A 10,990-nucleotide genomic window follows, 5' to 3' on the forward strand; every position below is an offset into this window, starting at 1 on the left:
TAATAAATTCGTAAAATATTAAACAAACTTTACATGGAAATCCTAAAATTAAAATGATGATGGTAAAGCTATATATAAAAGTTACGGATATTATTTTAGCATCAAAGTAAAGTTAAACTTCAAAGAAAAATTAAAAATCAAAGAAAGTTATTTAAATAATTTACTTGAGATTTATAAGTTGCACTTGGAAAATGATAAAGAATTATTAAGTCATAACAAGCAACTTTATAATGAAGAGATTAACTTTGCCTAAAACCGTTGAAATAAATTTAAATTTTTGAATAATGAAGAGAATCATACAAAAATTTAATAACAACTCATTATAACAATTAGCTAAGTTAACAACTTATTTAAATTGGAATAAAATTTTTTTTAAATTTTTACTTTTTTTAGTCAATGATTTTTTTACCAACTAAAATTAACGAGAATGGTTTTAATATTTAAAAGTCGACCTAATGTTATCAATTATTGTCCCATTATGCCTTATAAATCCTTGTTTTTATGTCTCATTCTATCTGTACTTTTATAAGTCTTTCATTTAGGGAGTTACTTTTGTTTACAGAGAACTTTGTCTTTTTATAATTGTTTATATATTAACAAATTAATATATAATAATCAAAAAAAAAAAAAAAAAAAACTCAACAGAACATGCATTCTCCAATTTACAAGAAAATTAACTTACTCATTTAAAAGTTGCCAGTATACAGTAAGGGATCTTATTGAATTAGGTGGAGCTTTTAATATCATAGACAAACTTTTGATACCGTAACAACTTTTAAATTAACTAAAGAATTAGGAAATAAATATTGTTTTAAATTAGCTAAAAAGCTAATTAAACAATCCCAAGCAATTTTTGCAGTTGATGTAACATCTCCAGTAAGTTTACTTTTAATATTGATTCTAAGATCAATTAAGCCCAAAGAGCTTCTTTTTTATTTACTTTCTTTTTTTATTCAAATTCTTTTTTATTTAATTTCCATAAAATTTAATGACAATTATGCAGCTGACAATTGCTTATCTCAAAATTATTTTCACATTTAATTTCATTTACATCTCTGTTTCTAAGTAAGAAGAATTGATTTTGTTAAGTGAATAAAATAATTATGTAATAATAAAATTAAGATATATTATAATTTAAATAATATAAAAAACAATTTCGTAAAATACACAACCCAGTCAAAATAAAAGTTTAAAAAACAAATTTAAAAATAGTTTAATATAAATATAAATGATAAAATAAATTTTATAGATATAAAAATTCATACAAAAATTTAATAACAAATCACTATAGCAATTAGCTAATTAAATTATGAAAGTATTGAAAAAAAAAATTTAAAAATACATTAGTTTTGTTTTCAATGGAGAAAATCATATTTCTTATTTTCTTTTTGAAGTTTCATTCAAATAAAAAATCAAAACTTTTTGAAAACATTTTTGTTTTATAAGCCCCTCGAAACTTTTTAAAACAATTTTGTTTCATAAGCCCCTCGAAATTAAATGCAAAACTTGACAAAAATGGATTTTGAAAACTGATTGTTGAATAAAATTTTTAATTTGTAAATTGTATATTTTTTATATATAAATACAAATATTTTTTTTCTTTTAAGGAATACAAATTGTGAAATGAAATAAGAGCAGTGCGAATTTCGCATTAGAAAAACGATCTTTAAAATTAACAAATCGTACAATATGTGGACCTTCTTCTAACGTAAATATTTTACTAATTTCACATACCTTTATTCAGGTTAATGCAACACTTTGTAGTGGATAAAATAAAAATTGAGGGGAAGGGGAAAGATATTGTTTCATTCAAATAAGAATATACTTTTCCTGAATCAGAATGACTTATTACCAGTGAACGATGAAATGAAATCACATGTGAACGAATGTACCACTCGTTCATTCACTGCCACATTTTGAACTAATTTTGAATTAAGCTTAATTAAGGTAAAACTGAACTATTATAATGAGACTTATGACAGGTTTATGGCAGGTGTTTATCTGGTTAAAGACATATTTATTAATATTGTATGATATAATATAAAGACAGATAATAACTCCTAATACTACTAGAACGATATGAATTTTTTCTGTTCTAATCCCAAATATCATTTGCTGCAATTTGACATTCCATCTCTTTTTTATAAAATTTTTAAAAAAAGTAACTTCCTTGGTATTTATATTGATAAAAATCTGTCATGAAAAAATCAGAAATTTGGGTAGTAAAATACTAAAAAGAATTTTATAAAAATCAAGAAATTTTCTAAATACGCACGCTATATTATTTGCTCAATGATGACAAGAGTGGAATTAGGTTGCTAGCAACCTTTTCAAAACAATTGCATTGTAAATTTAAAGTAAGGGTGGGTGTTAAAAAAATATAACTTAGTTATGCTTTATTTTTATGATAAAAATATGTTAACTTTAACTGTTGGAATCAAAGACAATAATTTCTTCTTTTTCATCAAGTTACATTTCAAACAGTGCTCCAATATATAAAACAAAAAGTGATATTAAATCTGCGTATTTTATTCGAACCTTGATTCCAGTACGGTAGTTGTATCATGTATGGACTACTTGTATCGTGTATGAGCTTATATCTTTTTCCAGTATGGTACTTGTATCAATTGATAGAGGCCAAGGGTTTCATCTGTTTAAAGCTTAAATCAAGGGTTGGCCTCTGTTTACAGCTTAAATCATGTTGGTCTAATTATAAGTAAAATATTAATGGTTTAACAATTTTTTTTTGAAGGGGATAATGTTTTTCATCTTAAAAGCAAACATATATTTTTTTATATTTATTTTTAAAGAACCTATAAACCAATTAACACTGTGAACTCCAGTCCTTTTAACATTTAACAAATAATTACTGCTTATTTTATTATGATTTTAATTTTGGGCTATAGAAAATAATTTTACAGACTGCAATAAATCTTCACAAAGTGTATATTTATTGTTTATACATTTTAACAAAGATTATAAGGAAAAAAAGGTCAATTACAAGAATTTTATCAGCTATGCTTAATCATTTTCCCCAACATCTTTTGCTTTTCCATCGTTGCTTTTTGCTATAGGCCATTGCAGTAGTTCATTATAAAAGTCAATATGGTCATGTGGGATATACTTAATACATTTTCTGAAGTCATTCAATTAAGCAGATTTTATTGGAACCTTTCCGTTTGGGTAAAGAAGTTGCTCTAGCAGGTTCACTTTAGGCCGGGTGAATAAAAATGGGCAATTGCTTTTACTCAGTAAAAGCAATTGCCCATTGCTCAGCCTTACGTGAATAAAAACTTTAGGAAAACTTTATAAGTTTTTATTCACGTAAAGCTGACCAATTACTGAGTAAAAGCAATTTCTTATTTTTATTCACCCAGCCTTTTGTTTTGAGTATTTTTTCTCATCATAAAAGTATGTTTGACAATCGTATTAAGAATGGTGAAAATTGCTTATTGAAAACTGAGTTTATTGGCTTCTGGGTTTACCTATTGTTTCGATCAAAGTAACGTTTTTTTTATAGTGAACTGGCCACCAACTTTTAACATTGTAAACTAGAAATGAACTCTCTACATCAACCACTGAAAACTTTCTTTGATTACTACATTTTAATATAATTTTCTTTATTTCTTGAACGCTGTACACTCTGTCATGCCTTCTTAACTCTCTTTTTATAATCAAAAAGTCACGGTCACAGGGCGAAAAGCTGTGCCCTCTGATTGGAAAGAATTGATTGATCTTTTTAATACCTTTATTGTCAGTAAGCGCCATAAAAAAGTTTTGAAAAACAATGGATTTTATTTTGCCCCCCACAATTATTGGCATAAAAATTGAGTTCATCATACTCTTGAGGACAGGTACACAGGTAGTGCAAAAGAGTGGAGCAAGCTTCATTCGGAGACTTTCTATTCTGCCCCTCGTGATAAAGGTAGAGTGTTAAAAAGTTTTTCTTCAGATAATGAATAGAAAATACACTAACCGTTAACTGCCTTAGCTAAAATAGCTCTTGCACAGGTATTTTAGGCAGTGAAATGTTTTGCATATAATCTACGGCTAGGGACAAAACATTTACATTTTTTTCTTTCCTAGCATCCTGTACATCTTATTTTATGGCTTGGTAAAATTTGCGCGTCTGTTATGTACTTTAACTCTTCGCATATGCAACAGGTGTCTTCTTGATGTTGCCCGAAACGTAAATAAAAGTGCTCATAGTACACTAGTGGCCATAAGAATGAACACCCCTTCAAAATATATGAAAACTTCACTTTGGTGTGTTTTTTAAAAAGAAAATAACCATATTTATGCGGTTTTCTATATCGACTATTATTTTTTGATGTGTTTAGATTAAAAAAACTAAGTGGCAAATTATGGTAAATTTACGTTTTACAGCTTACAAAACATGTTATTAAAAAAATGACTTATAAAAAAAAAAACTTAATATTTTGTTGGATATCCATTATTTTTTATTACTGCAGCAATCCTACGAGGCATTGAGTCAACTAAATTGCCCAAATCTTCAGTGCTGATCACGTGAAACCAGGACTTGATTATGGCCTCTATTAATTGTCGCTTGTTCCCAGGCTTTTCTTTCCTTACAAGTTTTTTCATTCGAGACCACAGGTTTTCTATCGGATTCAGGTCCGGACTGTTTCCAGGCCACTTCAAAACGTTTATCTTTTTGGCTATAAACCAATTTTTGACAGTTTTTGCGGTGTGGCATGTAGCACTCTCCTGCTGGAACACACAGGTCTCTGTTTTGCCCTCAAACAAATCATCAATCGATGGGAGTAATTTGGCTTCTAATATATTTACTTGGTAATTTTTGGCATTTAAAATACCATCCACAAAGTGGATACGACCCACAGCATCTCTGGTCATGCATCCCCTCACCATTACACTTATGGGATGCTTCATTGTAATCAATGTGCACTCAGGTAAAAGATCTTCACCGGGCCTTCTTCTCACATAATTGATTCCATCACTTCCAAAAATGGAAATCTTGCTTTCATCACTCCAAATAACTCTTGCCCAGTCATCTTTTGTCCATTCCTTGTGTTCTTTTGCCCAAATCAAACTATTCTTTTGTTGTTTTTTGTTTAAATATGGTTTTTTCCTGGGTCTTCTTGCTTTTAAACCATTTTTAAAAAGCCTTTCCATTTTTTGGCATATTTTTGAAGGTATTGTTTGCCTTAAACCTTTCGCACACCTTCCTCACTCCATTAACTATTAGTCATCACAATAAATAGACTAATTTTCACAAAAGCACAAAAATAATGAGACACTCACCTTTTACTAGAGAAACCCATTAGCAGAGCAATGACTCATTTTTGACGCCAATTAAAAATAATAATCCATAACTATGTTTAAAATTGATATAAACGATTAAAATTTGCGATTTCCTAGAAGCGAAATAGTAGATGACGTGGTTTAAATATAAAAATAAATAATTAAATCCAACAAATGCATGATATGTCAACTTTTCTAAGAAAAATGGTAAAAATTACAGGGGTGTTTATTCCTATGGCCACTAGTGTAGTAGTTATAATAGGACTTTTAACTGAACTTTACCGCTTCATTTTTTTCATGAATTCAGCTCATACATTATTTATAATTATATATATAATTATGAATTCAGTTCATACATTAATCTCACGTTCAAATGTTCATTCGTAAAATGTCTTTCCTTTCCGCCATAGTGGATCATACTTTTTGGAAAGGAGTCTCTGTGAGCGTATACCTTAGCTAGTATATCATGGCTGATAATGTAACTCGTATGTACTCCTCTCAAATCTTTAACTGCTTTTCCATCCACTTTTATATCCCTTACTCTTCGAACCTTCTTTTCTGACACAAAAAATATTGATAAAAATGCCACAGCACATACCTGCACTCGTTCATCTCCAATCAAAACTTGATACCTAAATTCTTTTTTGTTTCCGCCGTTACTTTTTCTTTTTCGTACAGTATCTTCATTGGCATCACGACTTTTTTCTTTGCTATCTTTTGAACCAGGCCGTTTCCTCACAATATCCGTAACATCAATCAAGCCGTGTAAAAATAAATACTGCTCATCTTTTGTATTGAACTGGCTGTAGAAGTTTATAAATGCATTATCGAGATTGTTTTTGCCAATAGATTCACAACACTTTCTTGAACAACTGAAAAAAAAACACTATGTTGTAATTTTACTTTATAAAAAAAATTATAGGTAGCCTAGTCAAGAAAACAAAATAGAGCTTAAGTTAAAATGCGATAAGTGATTGTAGACTACCCTAAAAATGTCATTCTATTGTCTTTGGCCTAAAATATTTACAACATAAACAATCAATCAACAACCTAGGTCTATAGGCCAACTATAAATTACAGAGCCTACATCTGAACAAATTTTAGACAAATTATCACAGTTTGGCATAGACATATTATTAAAATACGAATTATTGTGTACTATTTTTTTACATGCATGGATCTCCGATAGACTTTGCACCAACTTTTTGTCCCCTGTGGTTTTCATATGCCACACCAGTAAGCCTAGATTTCTTAATCTTGCTCCTTTTTTAATCATCTGGGCTTCTTATTTTTTTTTTTATAACTTCTATAATCAGACTCACTACCACCATTGCCCATTTAAAAAAGCAGTTAGTTAATTTAAATCACTATTAAAATGATCACACGTAATAAATCAACTTTATTTACCACGCTGTTGTACAATCAAAACAACAAAGTGAGGTTGCGTTTGGTCCGCTGCCTTCAGCGCAAAGTTTCGTGTTTTTTGTTAAAATGGCTGAAGTCCGGACTTCAGCCCTTTTAACAAAAAACCAATCGGCCTGGAAACAGTCCGGACCTGAATCCGATAGATATCCTTTGAATATACAAATTTGCAAAAAAGTCAATTTTGTAAAATATGTGACTTCCGCCCTTTTAACATTCACCGATTCAATTAGTATTACCACCTTAACGTTAACATAATATTAACATAATTAAAATCCATTAAAAAAAATTACAACAAATAATGTTGTAACTTTTTAAAAATTACCAAAAAGGTTTTTTATTGGAAAATGTATTTTAAGTTTTCAGTTACAATAAAAAATTTAAGATCAAAGTTTCTACAATTTTTTTTCTCTAGATCTGTCACAAAATCATACTGGTCTCCTAAAATTGTATTAAATATAACAACCTACCACCACTAGAGTATCCCAAAAAAAAGAAAAAAAAAGAGAGACTTATACTCTCAAGTGTTTGGGACTTGGTTCTTTGAAAAAGAAAATGCCCATATGTTATGGTTTATCTAGTCGACAGTTGCAAGATGTATATTTTGAAAATTTAGATACAACAATTTTTTTCTGTATTTTTATTACTTTCGCTTTTATAATAATTGTTATGAAAAAAGCATTGTTGTTAAAATCTTACAAAAAGATTTATTGATAAGCTTAAGAATGTTTATAAATTTGTGTAATATTTTTACTTATTAAAATTTTACTTATTAATTTTTTCTTGTTAAAAAAAAATAATTGAATACAGGGAGATATAAGTATACGTGTTTATATGTATTCGTGAACGTAAGTGTGTATGTGTGTTTGTATGTATATATTTGTATGTGTCTATATCTGTGTGTTTGTAACATAATGTTTGTATGAACATAATTTTATATTCTGATATTTTCATAATTACTGTCGTGAAAGGTTTTTATATAACCAACGTTATTAATATATTTGATTATTTATTTGAATTTATAAATCACAGTATAATATAAATCACATTAATAAAATGTGTATTTGTGTGACTAGTACTAAATTACTATTTTTCTTTTTATGATTATTGTAATTATTTTTATTGTTGTCATTTTATTTTTATTATTATCATTATACAATACAATGATAGTATTGTTATTATTGTTACTACTACCACTCTTATTATTATCATTATTAGTATTTTACTCCTTTAACTTTTAATGTTCGTTTTGTTACAGCTGTGGACGATTAATATTACTATTAGCATTAACAACTGAATTGAATGTAACAACTATTTCAGAATATATATGAGTTGATTGATTAAACATTTTCAACTCAAAAGTGCAGATGTGTTACAGATTCATGCCGTCAAAATTGCTTGTCCACAAAAACATCATGGATTTGAACTTGTGTGTTTTGAAGAAGTTAGTGTAAATTATTTTAGGATCAATTGTGTTGTTGCCGACGTTCTTTCTGTATAGATCAAAGCAAGCTTTGTAGATTATATTTAGATGGGAGCTCAAGTAAGGTAATTAGTCGGTGTTTTAAAATAATGAATATTTTTTCAGTTCGTACTTGTTTTTTGTTAACTTAATTGTAATTGTTATCAATAAAATAATTGTTTTTAATATTATTGATATCATCGATATTATTGATGTTATCGATAAAAAAATTGTTTTTAATATTTACTTAAAAACAATTATTCATTAAAAATAAAATGCTAAAAATAAAATAACTTGAGTTTAAAATAATACAAAACATAACATTCTAGTAGAGAATTCGAAATAAATTTTCTTTTTAATATTTCAAAAACTGATATACAGTATTGGACAAAACATTTGCAACCAACATCGAACAATGCTAAAAAGTGTTCCTAATTTTACATGTCTTAAAAACGAAACGAATTATACTACCACAGCAAACAGTTCAGGAGTCTGGAGTCATAGCATGCCATGACATGAGCAATCAGCTGACAGGTGACAGCATACAGGCAGAATTTCGTTGACAAGTGCCGTTTTGCAGCGGACAAAACAAGTACAACTTTTTTGGTTTGTTTCATTTTCTTAAGTCTGGTCCGTGTCAATGTCACGGAAGTTTTTTAATAATTAAAGGAAGTATCCAGAAGTTTCCAGAAGTTTCCAGAAGCATGCAGAAGCTTTTAGAAGTTTCCAGAAGAAGCATCTGGAAGCATCCAGTAGCATCCAGAAATATCCAGAAACATTCAGAAGCATCCAGGCGCATCCAGAAGCTTCCAAAAGCTTCCAGAAAAATCGAAAAGAAGCAACTAGAATCTTCCAGAACAAGTTCACACAGGTTCATTTTACTATATAAAAGACATGTAAATCGACTTGTAATTCAGTCAGTATATGGAAGTCAATCAGTCAGTATTATCAAGACAGTTTATCGAAGTGAGTTTTATCGAAGAACATCAAAGTGTTTTATCGAAGAACATCAATACAAGCAGTGAAATACAACAAGTGTTTCATTACATCAATACAGTCCACATCCAACCAAGACGTTGTGTTCCACAGAGCATTATTGTATCATCACGAGGCAAATGTAACACGGTAAGCCTTGAGAAGCGTGATTATTTATTTTTATGACTTCAAGTGCAAAAATGGCTCCCGACAGTCTTGGATTGGAACTAAGAAAGAAAATTATTGGCGATTACGTAAGTGGAATGTCACAAAAAAGTATTTGTGATAAATATCGCGTGAAAAAATGGACCGTATCAAAACTATGTTCCAAATATCGTTCTACGGGGAAGTTGGCAGCAGATAACAAAGGTGGAAGACCGCGTTCCACCACTTCTAGAGAGGATTCTATGATCGTCAGATCCGTCAAAAAAGGATCCCTGAATATCATCAGTCGAGATACAAAAGCAATTAGAGCTGCCTGTATCGGACCGAACAATCAGACGACGTGCTGTTGAAGCCGGATTGTTTTCTCGACGCCCTGCAAAGAAACCGCTGATTTCACTAAAAAACCAGAAGAAAAGACTCCTGTTTGCTACATCTCATATTGATTGGAATGTGCAGAAATGGCGAACTGTCCTGTTCAGTGATGAATCGAAGTTCAACATTATTGGGAGCGATGGCATTTGCCGTGTACGTCGACCGGCCGGAAAACGCTTCAATTTACGTTACTGTCATAAGACCGTGAAGCATGGTGGAGGCAATGTAATGGTCTGGGGTTATTTTTCTGCTAACGGTCTAGGTCCAATACATCTTAACGATGAAATAATGGACCGTTTTATGAATAAAAATATCCTGAAAGATGTTATGTTACCTCATGCTGAATGGAATATGCCAATAAAATATCTTTTTCAGCAAGACAACGATCCGAAACACACTGCAAAAGTAGTCAAGCAGTGGTTTTAAAACAACCACCTATCGGTGATGGATTGGCCGCCTCAATCTCTGGATCTCAATCCTATCGAGAACCTGTCGGAGATCGTCAACCGCAGAATTAATCGCGAAGGTGTTCGTAATAAGGATCAACTGTTTAAACAAATCCAAAAGGCCTGGGCAGCGATTCCACAAAGTTTCATTGATCACCTGATCGAATCTATGCCTCGAAGATGCAAGGCTGTGATCGACAACAAAGGATTCGCCACGAAATATTGATAGCGAAATACAGCTTGGTCAACATTTTGTCGAGTTGCACTTGTTTTGTCCAGAAGGAAATCAACTTTTTTTAATACTTTTGATTAATTTATTAATTTTCGTGTACAAATAATGAACTTTGTGATGAATAAAACTTGAAGAACTTTGTCTCTAAACAGTTACATAGTTATTTCTCTAAATTGAAAAAATGCAGCACTTTTATATAAAGAAACTAAATTAGCATTATTTGGTTGCACTCGTTTTGTCCGATACTGTATATATTTATTTATTATTATATTATATTATATATATATATATATATATATATATATTTATTGAAAAATTTTTATCTTACAAAGCATAGAAAGTTAGATATTTAAACAATTAACTTTAGAATTGATCGTTTCTCTCTTAACTTTTTAATCATTGATTGGAACTAGCTTTTATAAGAATACTATTAAGATATATTATTCAGCCTTTTGCATTTAGCAGAAATCCCAGTACTTCTGTATCTCTGGAATATAATAAATTTTCTGTTCTGTTCTGTTAACTTTTTGCAGGGTTTTAACTTTTTTTTTTTAACGTCCCTTATCGGGTACTGATTCAAATCATCTTTTTCAGGCCATTTCCAGTTTTTAAGTGATTTTTGCATTGATTTCA

The sequence above is a fragment of the Hydra vulgaris genome, chromosome 07 (genome assembly GCF_038396675.1).
Source record: "Hydra vulgaris chromosome 07, alternate assembly HydraT2T_AEP".
Lineage (NCBI taxonomy): Eukaryota > Metazoa > Cnidaria > Hydrozoa > Anthoathecata > Hydridae > Hydra > Hydra vulgaris.